Genomic DNA, 18,702 nt, shown 5'->3' on the forward strand with positions numbered 1-18,702 from the left:
TGCAAGGCTGGAAAGCCTTCAGTGAATGTGTTAAAGCCGTCTTTTGTGATGCAGGAGGCAGATAAAAGTCCGGAAAGTTTCTTGCAGAGGTTGATTGAGGCTTATGAGCTTTATACACAGGTTGATCCAAGGAGTGCAGACAATGTGCGAATGTTGAATGAGAGGTTCATAGCACAGAGTTATGAAGATATAAGAAAGAAGTTGCAGAGGTTGGAGGGAGCATTAGGAAAGAACACTACAGAATTGTTGGAGGTGGCCAGTAAGGTGTTTGTTAATAGGGATGAGGTGGAAAAACAGGAAAGAGATGCTAGAATGCATAAGAAAACTGAGTTGTTGGCTGTGGCATTGCAAGGAGGGATCACGCTGGGACCCAACCAGTGTGCTAATTGCAAGGAGGAAGGTCATTGGCAAAGAGAATGTCCAAGAAGGCAGATGCGAAGTAGAGGTTGGAGAGGAAGAGAAGGCAGAGGACGTGGAGGTGTTGGCAGTGGGCCCCCCATACACTCCCCCTTCATGGGTAGAGGCAGAGAGGGGCTCCAAGGAATGTGAGAGATGGTCCAAGGAAGGTGAGAGATTGGAATAGAGACAGGGAGATTGAAGGAATTGGATTGGCAGGGACTAACTGGTCAGATTGACGAGGACCTAGCTTGAAGGAAGCCCCCCCTGAGCCATTGGTTACTTTAAATATAGGGGGCAAACAGACAACGTTTTTGGTGGATACTGGAGCAGGAAGATCAGTTGTGGATTTGAAAGCAGAGTCTTTGTGTGTGAAGTAAATATGACTGTTACTAACCTCAAGAGAAAAGAAGATACCAAAAGAAATAACCTCACTCTGTTTGTCTGGCCAACAAACAAAGTGAAGAAAGATGTGTTTGTTTATTTATTCTCTCCCTCTTAAGAACAGCCCAAAGTTACCTACTCAAGCAGGAAATCCTACACCATTTTCTTGCCCATTCTGCTCTCTCCCTTTTGCAAATGTTAGTGTGTTAATGCCTTTTCAAACTCTATCTGAAGACACAACCCCCTTTCCCCCCCTGCTTTTTTCTGGCTGTGTTGCTTTAAGAGGGAGAGAGATAGAGAGAGAAAGGAGAAAGAACTTTTTCTCTGCTTAGAATTCAGGTTTGAGAAAGGTTGGGTGGCTGTGAAAATTTAATGCCCACTTTTGCAATTTTTTCTATTCAAAAGAGGAGTCAGTAATTGTTGGACAACTTTTTTTGGAAATTTTTGAGTTTAAATTGTTTAATATCAACCAAAAGAAATGATTCTAAATTGTTTGCTTAGATTTGTAAATGTTCTCCCTATTTAATGGAAATTTAATGGAAATCTGTTTCCATCTGAATGGAATTTGATTAAATTGGAATTTGACTAACTTTATATTAAAAGCAATACTAGAGTTTGGAAAAAAAACTTTCAGTAACTCAGAATATCTTATTAAACTTGTTTATTTTTTGTGTGTGAAGTTAAAACGAAGTTGAGAAAAATTTTGGGATTATAAATAGCTGTGCTGTTTTGAGTAAAGATTTGTATGCAAAACTGTTAGAAAAAGAGCTTGTATTAATAAATGCAAACAGGGTTTGGTGAGCTCTCCTTTGTTGGTTCTTTGCTAGGTAATTTATTTATAACCAAGGACAAAGGTTGGAGGAGGTTTTGACCCAGAAGTGTGTGCGTGGGGGGGAAAGGCAGCCAGTGGCATTTTTATCTAAAATTGACATTTGGGGACATCTTGGTGGTTAGCATTTCTTATCAAGTGTGGACAATTTTAATCAGGAAGCCTAAAGGAGGTATACACTTGTTCATAGCAAAGTGGTTTTCAGTTGTGGATCTGAAAGATGCTTTTTTCACGATTCCTATTCACAAGGCTAGCCAGCCGTTGTTTGCTTTTGAGTTGGAAAATCCAAATACAGGGCAAAAAAGGCACAGTATTCCTGGACCAGGCTGCCATAGGGCTTTAAAAATTCACCTACCCTGTTTGGCACAGCCCTAGCAGAAGATTTACAGCATTTTGTGCCCCGACAGAGGGGTGACACGCTTCTGCAATATGTAGACGATGTGCTGGTGACAGGCAGAACTGAAGAGACATGCTGGGAGAACACAGAATCTCTTTTACAGTTACTGTTGAAGTGCGGCTATAGGGTTTCCAAAAAGAAGGCACAATTAGTCAGACGGAAGGTGAAGTATTTGGGATATGAGATTGAGGAAGGGCATAGGGCTTTAGGCTGGGAGAGGAAACAAGCTGTGCTAGCTATTACTGAACCCCTTAATAGGCGGCAACTGAGGGGCTTTTTAGGTCTGGCAGGGTTTTGCAGGATATGGATACCAACTTTTGCTCTATTAGCAGCACCTCTTTATTCAGCTACAAAAGGAGGTGATAGAGAACCTTTTGAATGGGAGGGAGAACAAAAGAATGCCTTTAGGGAAGTGAAACGAGCCCTCACATCAGCTCCAGCTTTAGCCTTGCCTAACGTAGAAAAGCCTTTCAATTTGTATGTTGATACCAGGAAGAATGTTGCCTTGGGGGTGTTAACTCAACAATTAGGACAGTGGCAACGCCCGGTGGCTTACTTATCTAAGCAATTAGATGGGGTTGCCCAAGGCTGGCCACATTGTCTGAAGGTTCTTAAATTGACCTTCTCATGTCCCATAAGTGTCCACACCCCTCATGCAGTTCATTCTATCTTGGATAATAAAGGGCATTTGTGGATCAGCAGTCAAAGGCTTTTTAAGTATCAGGCAATGATGATTGAAAACCCTCAAGTGAAATTAGTGGTGTCTAACCGGCAAAACCCCAACTATTGCCCACAGAAGTGGATTCAGAACACAACTGCTTGCAAGTTTTGGAAGCTGTATATTCAAGCCGTCCGGATTTATCTGATATTCCTCTTCAGGATGCTGCCATGAATTGGTATACAGACGGCTTGAGTTACATGCAGGATGGGAGGAGGGTTTCTGGATATGCAATTGTGAATGATGAGGAAGTGGTGGAAAGTAGTCCGCTAGGAGCAAGCTGCAGTGCTCAAGTAGCAGAATTGTGGGCATTAATTAGGGCATTGGAAAGAGCTGAAGGGGAAACTTTAAATGTCTGGACAGATAGTAAATATGCTTTTCTAACTCTGCATGCTCATGGTGCTGTGTATAAGGAGAGGGGATTCAGGGATTCGGCTGGCAAACATGGGTTACATGGACACTTGATAAAGCATCTTCTCGATGCAGTACAAAAGCCAGCAAAGGTTTCAGTTATGCATTGTAAAGGGCCATCAGGGGGGAGTATGGGGGAACTGAATAAGCAAGTGGAAAAACTTAGGGACTATATTGTTGAACAAACACCTTCTAAACTAATAACAAGATGTCATCCCTTTAAACCAGGGGATAAGGTGTGGGTAAAACATTGGAAACATGAACAACTGGAGGGGAGATGAAAAGGACCTTATGAAGTAATAATGGCCTCTCCTTTAGCAATAAAGATTGCAGAATCTAAATCTTGGATTCACTGGACCAGAGTTAAAGCAGCTGCAGAACCTCTGTGGACAGTGAACAGGGACCCCAAGGTTCCCACCAAACTCACTCTTAAACGTGTTTAGTATGTTTAATGAATATTTTATTGTTTGTAAACTAGATATTGTATTAGCACAAGTGTATCCTGCACATATATCTACGGCTGTCTGGCTGAAATTCAACCCCCTGCTAAGCCACACCCGGAAGCTGGCTTTCTACGCACGGGAGAAGAAAGGATGAAAGGCTTCCTTCTGCTTTTATGTAGTACTATTGTTGCATGTAATAATGTTTGTCTTTCTAATTTAGGCCAATGGAGCAAGCCAGAAGAAGCTCCACGCCTTATCCAATCTTATGCTATAGGCACGGGCACTTGTAAAGGTCACCCCCTATTGGATTTTCCCCAGAATGTTGGAATGGTATCTTGCCCCATCCATGTCAATTTCCTCAAGCATTTGACAGAATAGTTAAAGAAGCTTGTATGTATGACAAGACAACCTGTCAATCCCGAAGCCTGTCAGTATGTTGGAGATATTCTTAGGAAAGGCATATGTGTAAAGGCCCCATATAAGAAGCCTCCTCCTCCTGTTACTCTGGAGTGTGGGCCTCCCTTATTCTGGGGATGGGAGCGGGTCACCCTAGTCTCGCAGTTGAAGACGGGATGGAAGGGGACTTGCATCGTACATGTTATCCAGGTGGAATTTGGAGTAACTATCCAAAGACCCCCAAGGAAGCGCCCAGAGAGAAAGCGAAGTAAAAGGTCTCAGCAGAATAAGGATATGCCCCATCCATTGGAATCAAGGATGCAATATAATTTGTGGGTCCAATTGGCTAAACTAGCCAACACAACTGATTTTTGCCTTTCTGAAGCATATGACATGCAGAATCTGCTGTCCACATGTTTAATACCAGTATGTGTTCCTGTCACAGCAGCCAAGGAGTTCAGTCACCACGAGTTTAAAGAACATATAGGCTATGAAACAATGTACAGCTGGGGTCACATTTCCAAGTTTCTACCCACTGATGCTTTAGCTTTACATACTCCTAACGTAGCCATTCCAGAAGACTTACAATGTGCACATATCACAGGGTGTGAGCAGAATACACCTTCACCTCATTGCCTGAAAGTGAGCCAAGAAAGGCTAAATTGCACATCTTTCCAAACAATGTCTTTTGGGTATGCAAACATATGGTTACCTAAAGGGTGGTTCTTCACTTGTGGGAAAGACACTTTCAATTATATTCCTGCCAACATACATACCTCAGACCCCAGTGTTACAGAATGAAACTTACCTGGATGGATGAGATAAGTCTCATCAGGGGGGAATAAAGTGGTACCTGGAAAAATATTAATGGTCTGACAATGAATGTGGGTAAAAAGCAGATGGCCCACCAAAGATTGTGTGTGAAAGGGAGGTTTGTTTTGCTTACTAGACAACTCTTAAATTTAGGATGGCCAGACATCCTGTTCCCAGCTCTGCACATGATATATTACTAACTGCCTGTCACATGGTGTAACTAAACTGCTTAACACTTGATATATTGCTGATTGCTAAAAGCATTCCAATGTAAACGAGGAGCTATCGATTATAGATCTGTCTAGTAGTTTTCCTATGTTAGAAAAGGACCTATAGAATGTGGTATGGAATGTGACCTGCTCAGGAAATAACCCCCGCCTGAAGGATTATAAAAATGGTCATCAATGTACAGTCTGTGTTCAGATTCTTTAGCCATGATGGCTCTCTGAACCTGCGCAATAAACTTCCCTTTCCTGGAAAGAGCTGACTCAAGTCTTTCAATTCTACAACAATATGATGCCCCAAACAGGAACAAACATAGTTAACATCATGACTGTCTTTCTGAAGCATAGACTTCAGAGTTGTGAAGTGATTAGAGAAATTTCAATGGAAGGTAGAGGAAAACTATTGGAAGCAGGATCAAGTACACATATTGCAGGTAGTCTTCAATTTACAACAGATCATTTAGTGACCGTTGAAAGTTACAGCCCTGAAAAAAGTGATTTATGACGGTTTTTCACACTTACGACCTTACTAGTAGTCCCAGGATCATATGATCAAAATTCAAATGTTTTCCAATTTGATAATAGTAATAGTAAATTATATCCACAGCATTCCTCTGGTCCACTAATTTTGTCATTTGTTCATACTTATGACTGTTGCTATGTCCGAAGGTCATGCGATCGCCTTTTGCAACAATTTGAAAATCAAAATCCTTACAGAAGCCAGATTCACTTAACAACCCTGTTACTAACTTAACAACTTGATTCACTTAACAGCTGTGGCAAGAAAGATTGTAAATGTATAAACATAAACATGAATATAAACTAAGTGGAGGAACTCAGTGTTACTGTCCTTTGATTGATGAATCCAAGATCCAATCACCACTCACTGAATTTCTGGACAACAGAAATGGCCTCCTCCTTTCCCAACACAGGGCCTAAAAATCCGTCCTGAGCTGAGGAAGGTCTTTAGTCCCTGCGGTTTGTGCTATTTTAGTCACCCCTCGGGCTGAGACAGGTAATATTGTCAATTGTTTCCACACTTTTTTGCAGTGAAGACAATTGTGGGCAAATACAAAATTCCATAAATAACTATAAATAGGATGATGGTGGTGATAAATACCAGGGCAAACAAGGCAAGGCAACAGGAAGGAATGGTTACACTAGATATTTCCCATTTGGGAGCAAATCTTTAAATCTCTGTTCCAATTTCCCTCTCTCTGTCTCTCTCTCTCTCTCTCTCTCTCTGTCTCTCTCTCTCTCTCTCTCTCTCTCTCTCTCTCTCTCTCTGTTTGTGTGTGTTTATTTGTTTAGTATGTGGCATATCATACCTGGATTTGCAATATATATTAACATTTCATCTAGACTAATAAAACAATATAATATAAATTTGAGAAATATCTATGTTGTAAACCAATGTCTAGGCCATGGGTAGGCAACCTTGGCTCTTTTATGACTCGTGGATTTCAACTCCCAGAATTCCTGAGCCAGCATGGCTCAGATTGGAAACCTCTCCATTTCTCCTCAGCATGGCTGGCTCAGGAATTCTGGCAGTTGGAGTCCACGAGTCAAAAAAGAGCCAAGGTTTCCTCCCCCTGGTCTAGGCCCTCTAACCCTTGAAGCGAAGCATCATGTATATTTTAAAATGAGAAACTGTATATGCCCTCAGTTTACAGTGGGGCATGATGTGATGTACAATTTGACGTGGGATCCTCAGTTTGTGTGTGTTTCAACACCTGTTTGCTGTTTCTGAGACCTAATGCTAATTGTTGTTTAAATTGTCCTGGCCCAGAATTGTTCCTCATCCTGTTAGTTCCCTTTCTTTTCTGCTTCGCTGGCAGAATGTAGTGGCTGGTCTTTACATTTTCTTCAGCTGTCAGGCCAAACCTTTACATTTATTATTTAACCTTATGTCAAGATTGAGCTAGACTAGTACAAGTAGTCCTCAACCTCCTACAGTTCACTTAGTGACCGTTAAAAGTTATGACAACAGCAAAAAAGTGACTTATGACCATTTTTCACACTTATAGTGTGACATGATCAAACGTTAGATCCTTGGCATACTTATGTTCATACTTATGACTCTTGCTGTGTCCTAAGGTCACGTGTTCACCTTTTGCAACAGTTTGAAAAGCAAAATCAATGCAGAAGCCAGATTCACTTAACCTCCATGTAACCAACTGGATAACCCAGTATAATTTTGCAGGGTTCTTCGTTTCCTCTCAATACACTCTACTAAAACAACGGCTTAGTAAAGGTGGGAAAGAGCTATAGCCATTGGCACTTCTTTAATTTATCTCAACATGACATCTTAGATTCTCTTTTTTATCATGCCTTTCTCTGTTTTGTAGGATATTATGGTAAAACAGTAGCTGCTCAGTCATCGTATTTAGTGGATTTAGCAAACGAGTGGACTTTATGAGAAGAATCGTGGAAATGGCAAGTAGCGGGTTTTCCATAGTTGTTAGTGACAGACCTATTGCATTCTGGCCCTTGTTGTTGTTATCACATGGCAATAACATTGGGGAATGCACTGATTGAAATAACAGCTCTGGTGTCTCTTAAAAATCAAACTTTTCTTCTGCATTTATGCATTCTTTGCCTCCTAGGACTTCTGATAAAGGAGGATTCGTTCTTCTGTTATTGTATTTCATTTTGACAACTCATCCTTACTATACAATATTTGTGTAGCTCGGTTACTGTGGTCAGCGGCCTAGAGAAGTCCTTGACTGGCATTTGGATGTGGGGAACTTGGAAAATGCTGAAAAGTTGGGAGTTATCTCTAGATAATCAATAAAGCTTTTTCTATTTCAATATATATAGGTACCCATTTGCAATATGACTTTTGGCAGTAAATAATAATTAACATTAATCATTGCAATATTGTCGGCATCATCAACGACCAAAATACGCATCACACCAGAGGCAACTCATGTGTCTACATTCACAGCCCCCTGAAAAACATCCTGGCCCAAGGGAGCTTTTATCATTTACGGTGGACATGTGATAAAGTAAAGAAATATTGGAGTAGGATTTCTATTCTAATACAGAAAATTCTGAAAGTGAATATAAAGGTAAAAGGAGAAACTGTTCTTTTTGGCTTAATGGAAAAAAGACTTGGAAACAATGATGGAACTTCAATGTTATATACGTTGATGGTAGCCAGACTACTTTATGTACAAAAAGGGAAGGACATTTCGATCTCCACAATGGAGGAATGGTTGCAAAAGTTGATGGAGGTAGCAGAGATGGCTAAATTGACTCCTTTGATGAAAACAACAACAACACATGAGTACTTTTTTTTCAACTTGGAAACCCCTTCTTCACTTCTGGAATTCTAGGAGGTTGGACTAAAAGATCTCCAAGGTCCCTTCCAACTCTGTCATTCTGTTAAATTCAGCTTCTAAGTGACTTTTATGGCCTCTGATAAATATCTTTTTGGGGTTTTATCTTCCAGCCTATTATTAAATGGTAAATATAGAATCTTTCTTCTGTAAGTAAACTCGTATTCCAAAAATGTTTCCAGGTTGGTTATTTATTTTAAGATGTATATTGCAAGACATCATCAGTGCTCCTTGTCTATAGAAGAAATAGCCCTCCAAATTACAGGAAGTCCTCAACTTACAACTGTTCATTTAGTGACCATTCAAAGTTACAACGTCACTAAAAAAAGTGACATATGTTCGTTTTTCACAGTTACCCCCTTTGCAGCATCCCCATGATTCTGTGATCAAAATTCAGATGCTTGGCAACTGGTTCATACTTATGACCGCTGCTGTGTCCCAAGGTCATGTCACCTCCTTTTGTGACCTTCTGACAAGCAAAGTCAATGGGGAAGCCAGATTCACTTAACAATCAGGTTACTCGCTTATGAACTGGAGTGATTCACTTAATAGCTGTGAAAAGAAAGGTCATTAAATGAAAGCTGCAGTCGTTAAGTGTACCCATTTTTCAGAATGGGCATTTTTTACCAGATATTGGTAGTCAACGCCAGCAAAACATTGTAAGCTGTAGTCACGTGATTGTGGGATGCTGCAAAAAGCTCTGAATGTGATCTGGTTGCTGATTACCCACAATGCAATTGCATGAGTGCAGATGGGGGAGAGGGCAAACATCAAGCCTTTGAATCCAAGCCCTAAATACCTTATATTCTTATTCTTACTAAACGTGAAGCAACACATCTTTTTGAATAGAAAATGTTGTACCAATTAACAAGGTTACTGAGAGGAGAATAACAAAGCAAGGTATGCTATGTTGCCATTCACATGATCATTTTTATTTACAGTTTAATGGAAATCACTGGCATGGAAATTGTTCACGTCTGGATAGGACATACACTTTCCTTGCCATTTTAGCTGTCCCATTTGTGTATCTTATATACGGTATTTTGCTAGTGTGTGCAACAATATAGCATGAGTTGCAAGAAATTATTGCCTCTTAGCCAGTGTAACTTGGGTATTCTTCTGTAATATTCCTTCTTCTGGAAGAATGCAAACTTTCTACCCCCATAGCAGATCTACAGTGCTTTCTATGCCTCCAATCATTATGTTCCAAGAACAGATCTTCCTGATGTTGCTGAACAAAATTCTCCTTCTTACTAGACAATACACTGGTTGATGTTCAGAAAGTACAGGTAATCCTCTACTTACGACAGTTCACTTAGTGACTGTTCAAAGTTACAACGTCACTGAAAAAAGTGACATATGTTCGTTTTTCACAGTTACCCCCTTTGCAGCATTCCCATGATTCTGTGATCAAAATTCAGATGCTTGGCAACTAGTTCATACTTATGACCGCTGCTGTGTCCCAAGGTCATGTCACCTCCTTTTGTGACCTTCTGACAAGCAAAGTCAATGGGGAAGCCAGATTCACTTAACAACCAGGTTACTCGCTTATGAACTGGAGTGATTCACTTAATAGCTGTGGCAAGAAAGGTCATAAAATGGGGCAAAATTCCATTAACAAATTTCTCTCTTGACAACAGAAATTTTAGGCTCCATTGTGGTTGTAAGTCGAGCACTACTTGTACTTTTGGTTGGGAAGTTGACATGTGTTTGCCTGTGCCAGATGAAATTGGTGCCTCTCTGTAAGCGGTCAGATTGCAGTCGCTGTCAGGCCACCATTTACATGGAGAGAAATGGCCAGTCTGGGAGTTGCGCTCACCTCTCCAGAGAAAATCGGTTAGAGGGGTTGAATTGCAGAGCTGTATGCAAATGTGGTTTTGTAGATGGAGATGCACAGAGGATAATACTGATAATCTTTCATATCTTTAAAAAAAGAGTAATAGCATTTGGCACCTAATACCAGTCTGGAATTAAGACGGTAAGTCTTACTGGTGATTAAGTAGGACATCATGTGACCAAACCTATTCTACAACGGTGTTTGCAGCGGTCATTAAATGAAAGCTGCAGTCGTTAAGTGTACCCATTTTTCAGAATGGGCATTTTTTACCAGATATTGGTAGTCAACGCCAGCAAAACATTGTAAGCTGTAGTCACGTGATTGTGGGATGCTGCAAAAAGCTCTGAATGTGATCTGGTTGCTGATTACCCACAATGCAATTGCATGAGTGCAGATGGGGGAGAGGGCAAACATCAAGCCTTTGAATCCAAGCCCTAAATACCTTATATTCTTATTCTTAGTAAACGTGAAGCAACACATCTTTTTCAATGGAAAATGTAGTACCGATTAACAAGGTTACTGAGAGGAGAATAACAAAGCAAGGTATGCTATGTTGCCATTCACATGATCATTTTTATTTACAGTTTAATTGAAATCACTGGCATGGAAATTGTTCACGTCTGGATAGGACATACACTTTCCTTGCCATTTTAGCTGTCCCATTTGTGTATCTTATATACGGTATTTTGCTAGTGTGTGCAACAATCTAGCATGAGTTGCAAGAAATTATTGCCTCTTAGCCAGTGTAACTTGGGTATTCTTCTGTAATATTCCTTCTTCTGGAAGAATGCAAACTTTCTGCCCCCATAGCAGATCTACAGTGCTTTCTGTGCCTCCAATCATGATGTTCCAAGGACAGATCTTCCTGATGTTGCTGAACAAAATTCTCCTTCTTACTAGACAATACACTGGTTGATGTTCAGAAAGTACAGGTAATCCTCCACTTACGACAGTTCACTTAGTGACTGTTCAAAGTTACAACGGCACTGTAAAAAGGGACTTATGATCTTGTTTCACACTTACGTCCGTTGCAGTAGCCCCTTAGTCACATGATCGATATTCAGATGCTTGGCAACTGACTCATGTTTATGACTGTAGCAGTGTCCCGGGGTCATGTGATCAACTTTTGAGTCCTTCTGGCAAGCAAAAACAATGGGGAAGCCACATTCTCTTAACAACTGTATTACTATCTTAACAACTGCAGTGATCTGCTTAACAACTGTGGGAAGAAAGGTCGTAAAATGGGGCAAAAGTCACTAAACAAATGTTGTATTTAAAAGATAAATTTGTGGATCAATTGTGGTACGTTGAGGACTATTTGCACGTAGCTGAGGAACCTCCGGAAGTGTCAGGTTTCCATTAATATTGTAAGTGAATTCTAATCACTGTATCCCATAGAATGGTGGAAAAAATACGAGAAAACAGACAAAGAAGTTTGCTGAAATTCTGCATTTAATGAAAAGTTTGTTATTCCTAACAAAAGTGTAATGAAACTAGGTTTAAACTAAATTAGCAGATATAAAGAATTTTTTAGTTTTATTCTCAAACAACAAGAACAAAAACAAGAAGATGCACAACAACAACAAGTACAACAAAAAGAATTACAACAACAACATTAACAAGACGCAGGAACTTCCTCGTTGGAAAGTGGCTCCACGCAGGGCTTCGCTGCTGGGGCTGATTCCGCCGTCCGTCTATATGCAGATAGAATACCAGAACAGAATACCAAGTGTTGGAAGGGACCTTGGAGGTCTTCTACTCCAATCCCCTAGTCATGAATGCATTGTTCCCAGCATGGCCTCCATTTGTCTGCTGTGCTCAATTGCCAGCTTCTGGTGCAGCCCATCAAGAAAGGCAAGACTGCCTCCTAGTGAGTGAAAGAACCGCCCTTTGCTGCTCCTGCCTTTTCTCTTCCCTAGTTGTTCTCGGATAGTGCAGAAAGCAGTTCCTGCTCAAAGCTAACCATCTGCAGCTGCCCGGACGTCTCAGGGCTCTCCTGCTGCAGCTGTGCTTCAGCCAAATCACTCTCCGCTGGCTGTTCGGAGGCATTGGCCAACTCACCTCCTGATGTGCCTGGGACTGGTTCATCCTCCTCCGATCTGCCTTCTGGAGAGGCATCTGGGGAAGCGTCTGGGGGAGGAATCAAAGGCTATTCTTAGTACCACACTCTTTCTATAAAAGTATACAAACTTTGTTCTTTCTGGAGTTACTTTTGATACTTTTTGTGGGGTATCAAAAGTAAGGAGAGGGTTGCCATTTCCTTCTCCCGTGGACCACATTATGTCAGCACTCTGCACTATGACCTGTCTGACTTGGGTGACCCTGCCCGTCAGAGCTTGTTTCCTTGAGCAAGGCATTGATCCACAAAGAGGCTAAAATAGGTACCTCTTTTAATTAGAGACTGAGGTCCAGGGAGTCGTCCTCCAGGCTGCTGACATTGTCCAGCGAGGCTTCCCCTTCTTCGGGAGAATCCTGTGAATGACAATGATGACTTTTTATCCATCAGTGAAAGGAAACTCAGAATTCCTAAAAGGGGTCCGATTGATTTGGGATTGCCATCAGAAACAATGCTTCTGTTGCAATCCCCACTCCCACCCACTCTGCCCGTTAAAGCCCTGCCTGGAAACAGCAGGTTGCTGGAGAGGATGACGCAGAAAAACGAAAGGGATAAACAGGGTGGGCCAAATCTATTTAGGACCCCAGTCCACTGAATTGGCCCTTCCCTTCTGGTTTGCAGTAAATCAATCGCAACACAGCTTGGGTGCTTCTAGTTAGCCTAAGTACCTTGTCCCAAGGGCCAGGTGTCACCTTTATCCACTGCCCAGAGCTCTCCAGCACAGTTCACTCAGATTAGGAGAACTGAATAGAGGGACTCTATCCCTCCCCAAGAGAAAACACTTTGTCTGTCTTACCCACGGACTGGACGAAAGGCTGGCCTCCGAAGCCTCTGCAGCCTGCTCCCAGCTTCCCTCAGACTCCTCATCCAAGAGGGCAGAAATGGAGTCAAAATCCTCCAGGCTGGTGTTCCGGGAGCCCACCAGGACTTCCATCGAATCCTGCAAATGACAGTATCGAGGCTAAATCCTAAGCTTTCTGCATCCCAATAAGATTGCTAAAGGATAGGGTGCATTCAGGCCCTGTGCGCCAACAGCAAGAGAGCCTCCATCGGCCCCATTGCCAAGACTTTCTTACCTCCGAAGTATGCGTCTTCTCCCCAGTAGGAGAGAGCTGCTTCTCCGCCGGCTGGTCTTCATGGCTCTAATAAGGCTGGCCAGACGTGCATCACCTCCTCCCATGCCCTGGCTCAGGAAGGCCCAGGGCAGCCCCTCCTCTCCCCTTACAGATCTAACAGCTCTGAGGGTTTTCCCTAATAAAATACTATTATTTAATCGTTATAGGTAGTCCTCGATTTATGACTGCTTGCCTAATGACCATTTGAAATTATGAAGAACTGACCCAGAACTACTTATGACTTATTTTAATCATTATGGTGTCCGCATATCCCCACCTCCATGATCACATGATCCCATTTTGGATTCTTGGCAACTGATTACCTTTAGAACTGTTTGCAGCGCCCCAGCGAACACTTAATGACTTCAGCATTCGCTTAACGACTACAGCATTTGCTTAACAACTACTCTAAAAATGTTGAAAATTTGGGTCCAGTCACATGATGCCTCGACTTGTGACTGCAGCAACTTACCACTGTAATTCAGGGCTCAATTTCAGTCTTACGTTGAGGACAACCATTACTGGTAATGTGACTTCAGGCTCGAAGAGAAAAAAGTTAGAGATTTTTAATGACCAGGAGAGAGACTCTGTTCTTAAATCTCTTCTAAATAAATTTTGAAGCATTCGCTGCCCTAATAAATGGCGACGTTTCTTCTTTCTTCAGGAATGAGCTTGCTAGTAGCAAATATATTCTTTTTTCAATTTCCAAATATTATAAACTAGAAACAAAAACAAAAAATAAAGCCCAGGTTCAAAGTACCCAGCTTCACAACTTGTACTTCAGTTATAGTGAAATATTAAACCACATGCTTCACGGAAACAGAACAAATTTTTATTTTTTTTCATGTTTGCAGGTTTACTTCCGAAACATCTATTGTTTCACACAGTTTTTTTTTTCTTCCTCCAATGGGAGGATTCCAATTTATTTTCATATTTTAAATGCTGTCCTTGTATCCTCTTTGAGTTTATAAATATATCTAACTTTGATATGATGCCCCAAACAGGAACAAACGTAGTTAACGTCATGACTGTCTTTCTGAAGCATAGACTTCAGAGTTGTGAAGTGATTAGAGAAATTTCAATGGAAGGTAGAGGAAAACTATTGGAAGCAGGATCAAGTACACATATTGCAGGTAGTCTTCAATTTACAACAGATCATTTAGTGACCGTTGAAAGTTACAGCCCTGAAAAAAGTGATTTATGACGGTTTTTCACACTTACGACCTTATTAGTAGTCCCAGGATCATGTGATCAAAATTCAAATGTTTTCCAATTTGATAATAGTAATAGTAAATTATATCCACAGCATTCCTCTGGTCCACTAATTTTGTCATTTGTTCATACTTATGACTGTTGCTATGTCCGAAGGTCATGCGATCGCCTTTTGCAACAGTTTGAAAATCAAAATCCTTACAGAAGCCAGATTCACTTAACAACCCTGTTACTAACTTAACAACTTGATTCACTTAACAGCTGTGGCAAGAAAGATTGTAAATGTATAAACATAAACATGAATATAAACTAAGTGGAGGAACTCAGTGTTACTGTCCTTTGATTGATGAATCCAAGATCCAATCACCACTCACTGAATTTCTGGACAACAGAAATGGCCTCCTCCTTTCCCAACACAGGGCCTAAAACTCCGTCCTGAGCTGAGGAAGGTCTTTAGTCCCTGCGGTTTGTGCTGTTTTAGTCACCCCTCGGGCTGAGACAGGTAATATTGTCAATTGTTTCCACACTTTTTTGCAGTGAAGACAATTGTGGGCAAATACAAAATTCCATAAATAACTATAAATAGGATGCTGATGGTGATAAATACCAGGGCAAAACAAGGCAAGGCAACAGGAAGGAATGGTTACACTGGATATTTCCCATTTGGGAGCAAATCTTTAAATCTCTGTTCCCATTTCCCTCCCTCTCTCTCTCTCTCTCTCTCTCTCTCTCTCTCTCTCTCTCTCTCTCTCTCTCTCTCTCTCTCTCTCTCTCTCTGTCTCCCCCTCTCTCCCTCTCTCTCTGTTTGTGTGTGTTTATTTGTTTAGTATGTGGCATATCATACCTGGATTTGCAATATATATTAACATTTCATCTAGACTAATAAAACAATATAATATAAATTTGAGAAATATCTATGTTGTAAACCAATGTCTAGGCCATGGGTAGGCAACCTTGGCTCTTTTATGACTCATGGATTTCAACTCCCAGAATTCCTGAGCCAGCATGGCTCAGGTTGGAAACCTCTCCATTTCTCCTCAGCATGGCTGGCTCAGGAATTCTGGCAGTTGGAGTCCACGAGTCAAAAAAGAGCCAAGTTTTCCTACCCCTGGTCTAGGCCCTCTAACCCTTGAAGCGAAGCATCATGTATATTTTAAAATGAGATACTGTATATGCCCTCAGTTTACAGTGGGGCATGATGTGATGTACAGTTTGACGTGGGATCCTCAGTTTGTGTGTGTTTCAACACCTGTTTGCTCTTTCTGAGACCTAATGCTAATTGTTGTTTAAATTGTCCTGGCCCAGAATTGTTCCTCATCCTGTTAGTTCCCTTTCTTTTCTGCTTCGCTGGCAGAATGTAGTGGCTGGTCTTTACATTTTCTTCAGCTGTCAGGCCAAACCTTTACATTTATTATTTAACCTTATGTCAAGATTGAGCTAGACTAGTACAGGTAGTCCTCAACCTCCTACCGTTCACTTAGTGACCGTTTAAAGTTATGACAACAGCAAAAAAGTGACTTATGATCATTTTTCACACTTATAGTGTGACGTGATCAAACGTTAGATCCTTGGCATACTTATGTTCATAATTATGACTCTTGCTGTGTCCTAAGGTCACGTGTTCACCTTTTGCAACAGTTTGAAAAGCAAAATCAATGCAGAAGCCAGATTCACTTAACCTCCATGTAACCTGTTATGTCCCGAGCCTTGCAAACGGCTCGGGCGTTTGCAGGCAGTCCCGGGCAGGTACAAAGCTGCCCGGGACCAGACAGGCTGTCGCCAGCGCCGTGCGCATGCGCGGGTGCTGGCGCGGGAAAAGTATCACATTTACCCGGGAAGCGTCTATATAAGAAGCTGGGAGGTTTTGGGAGTGCTGAAGCCATCTACTTGTAAGCTGAACGCTGAATAAAGGAAACTGAGAACTTCAACTGCTTCTCGTGTCTGCTTCCCGCCAAGGACTCAACACTGGCGACGAAGGTGGGATGCCTTGCACTACCTGGAAAGGAAGAAGTGTAAGCTTACCCAAGGAGTCCTGAGCGGCGGAAAGGAACGGCGTCGACTCGGCAGCTGCCCGCCAATCCGGTGCGCATTCGGGGGTAGGCTGGCTGATAGACCCGTCTCCTGAAGATCTGAAGATGGCGAAAATCGGAAGGCTTTCGGAATTCGACGTCTCACATCCAGAGCGGTGGGAGTCATACGTAGCCAGGGTGGAGAACTACTTCAAGGCAAACCAAGTGAGGGAAGAGAGCTTGAAGGCTGCCACCCTGCTTTGTGTTTGCGGTCAAGACGCCTTCGACATCGCAGAAAACCTTGCAGCACCTGTTCCAGTAGAGTCTGTCAGCTACACAGATCTGAAGAAGCTACTGAAGGAGCACTTCCACCCCAAGATGTCCGTCATCGCATGGCGCCACACCTTTGAGCAGAGGGATCAACGGCCCGGTGAGTCGGCCAAAGAATTCATCGCCGCATTACGGAAGGCCGCCAAGCACTGCGAGTTCAAAGACCTCGAAGAACGACTGAGGGACCGATTCGTGTGCGGGTTAAGGCATCGAGATCTACAACAGAGACTTTTCGCTAAAGAAGAACTGTCCTACCAAGATGCCTTAAGGGAAGTCACCGCAGAAGAAGCAGCAGGCGGCGCTGTCAAGAACATGCGGCCGATCAGAAACAGTCCAGAGGTTGCATCCGTGCACCAGGAAGACGCCCAAAGAAACTCCGAGGAGGATCCGGACGAGGAAGTCGACCGTCTCCACCCCACGACGGAAGAAAAACAGAAGGGAAGCTCTTCAGCTCCGCTCAAGTGCATCGGCTGTGGAGGTCGCCACAGGAGAACCGACTGCAAGTTCCGCTCCGCTACCTGCCGGGCATGCGGCAAACAAGGACACATTGCAGCTGTGTGTCTGGGCCGACGAAAGGTACAACCTCAGGAAGAACTGCGCCTGAAAGGTACCAGATTCCCCAGCCAGAATAGGGTAGGGTTTTGCGCTTCGCGAAGAAGCATCCTTAGGACAGGCACACACAAGCCATTAAGAAAAAGCTGTCACTCAAGGTGAAGCTACAAGGGGTTCCATTATCTATGGAACTAGACACAGGGTCTGCCTTTTCAATTATCTCCTTGCATACATTTAGGAAGATTTGTTCCGGTAGTGGAACTCAGGCCAAGTTAAGGCCTTCTGACATTGTGTTAACAGATTTTCAAAATTCAAGAGTGTGTGTTAAGGGGGAGGCCACCCTTAACGTGCAATACAAGAATTTTGAAGGTCCACTAGACTTATTAGTAGTAGGGGGTGAACGAACGAGTCTCATAGGACTCGATTGGTTTGAGGCCCTGGGGATACACGTCACAGGACTCAACAGCTTACAAACACTCGACCTACAGGAAGTCTGCAAAGAATTTGCAGATGTTTTCAGCCCCCAGCTGGGCACATTCAAAGGACCCCTGTGTCCTTAAAGCTAGACCCCACTGTCACTCCCATTAGAATTAAAGCAAGAAGGGTCCCTTTTGCTTTAAAGAGTAAAATTGACACTGAGTTAGACAAACTGATCCAACAGGGAATCCTAGAACCTGTTGATTCCAGCCCTTGGGAGACCCCCATTGTCACGCCTCTAAAGGCAAATGGGGACATTCGCATTTGTGCTGATTACAAATGCACTCTCAATAAGGCATTGCAGCAACATGCCTATCCTGTTCCTGTGGTCAGTCATATTCTGGCCTCCCTCAAGGGGGGGCGCGTTTTTGCAAAGCTTGACCTAGCTCAAGCGTATCAACAGCTGCCTGTTGATGATGATGCTGCTATAGCTCAGACTATTGTGACCCACAGGGGAGCCTTTAAGGTAAAAAGGCTGCAGTTTGGAGTGAATGTCGCTCCTGGGATTTTCCAAAGCGTAATGGAAAACACACTACGGGGTATACCAGGGGTTTGCCCCTACTTTGATGATGTCTTAATTGCAGGAGACTCCACACACATTCTAGCTGAAAGGCTAAGGGCTGTTCTGTTAAGATTCAGGAAGTCAGGCCTCAAGCTCAAAAAAGACAAATGCAAGATTGGGGTGCCTTCTACTGAATTTCT

This window comes from Crotalus tigris, unplaced genomic scaffold, assembly GCF_016545835.1.
Source record: "Crotalus tigris isolate CLP2741 ecotype Arizona unplaced genomic scaffold, ASM1654583v1 scf7180000024124.1850442, whole genome shotgun sequence".
Lineage (NCBI taxonomy): Eukaryota > Metazoa > Chordata > Lepidosauria > Squamata > Viperidae > Crotalus > Crotalus tigris.